The following is a 1,201-nucleotide window of genomic DNA, read 5'->3' as shown; positions in this document are numbered from 1 at the left end:
TCAGCTGCCCACAGAGCTCACCATCTAATGGACGCAGTACTGCTTCCAACAGTACAGCTACACCAGCAAGAGAGATTGAGAGCAGCTTTTAACTTTCTCCAAGCCTCTTTCTGCATTCCTCCTAGAATGGTAGTGTCTGTATCCCAGCTGCCCCAGGCAGCAAAACATCACCAAACAGCTGTTGTTCTGCCTGTGGAAACAATTTAGTCAGGAAGGAGTTAATGTCTTTTTTCATCTGTCTGTTGAATCAACAAGAGCAGGAACTGCAGCTGGTCTGGGGCTCAGAGGCTGCAGGTGGAGGTGCTTGCTGTCTTACCAGCTGCCACTTTCCTGTAGCTCCCCAGCCACTGTGGGGACAAAGAGCCTTGTCCTCCCTCACTGGGGCTAGCTGCCAGGGTGAGCTCCTTGCGCGATAATCCCCGACTACTCAGAGGAGGCTCTGCATGGCGTAAGCAATTCCAGTAAACCGTAATTCAAGTTTTTTATTTGTATTGCTTTCTTAAGTAGTACGACATGCTCTTTGTTTTCTCTGGAATAACTATCACAACTTAATATTCAGATCACATCGGTATATTCTCATGCCGTCACCTCCAGTCACTTCAGAAATATCCCTGCCCACTCCCACAGATGGTCAGGGCACCTGATACTCAATTCCGTTTTTTATTTTCTATTTGTATTTTTGTTATTTCTCTGCAGACAACAACATTTTCCAAAGCCTTTTACAACACAACAGTAAGTACACTGCATAGGATGAAGATCTATTGCCTACTCAGCACTGTGGTACATATAGGAGCTGGGGAAGTTCTGGAAGAGAAGGAGGTGCTGTTCTGGGTGGGTGGCTGCTGGGGATCTTCTCTGACATACTGTCCTAATGCCACTGACGTTATATTGTAGCAATAAGGGCAGGTGAGATGCTTACAGAACCCCCAGTCCTGCATTTGTGCCTCTTTTCTCGTTTATTTAGAAATGGGCAAATCCAGTAAGTTTGCAGTATTTTACTGCATGAGCTGTCAGCTGCAGGCGGTGGGTCAGTCTGGGCAAGGGAATAACAAGCGATGCGCTTGCCACCATCACTGTGTGATAGGCTTTTTTGTCGTGGGGCCTCAGCTGCCTTTGGAGCTGGGTGGGACATTTTTCAATGGCTAGAAAAATCCAGAGGGTTTTGTTTTGGGTTACACGCAGTTTTCAGGGCCCTGCACTA

Source organism: Aythya fuligula, chromosome 7, assembly GCF_009819795.1.
Source record: "Aythya fuligula isolate bAytFul2 chromosome 7, bAytFul2.pri, whole genome shotgun sequence".
NCBI lineage: Eukaryota > Metazoa > Chordata > Aves > Anseriformes > Anatidae > Aythya > Aythya fuligula.
The sequence above is the reverse complement of the archived record's forward strand: the minus strand, read 5'-3'. Positions refer to the sequence as shown.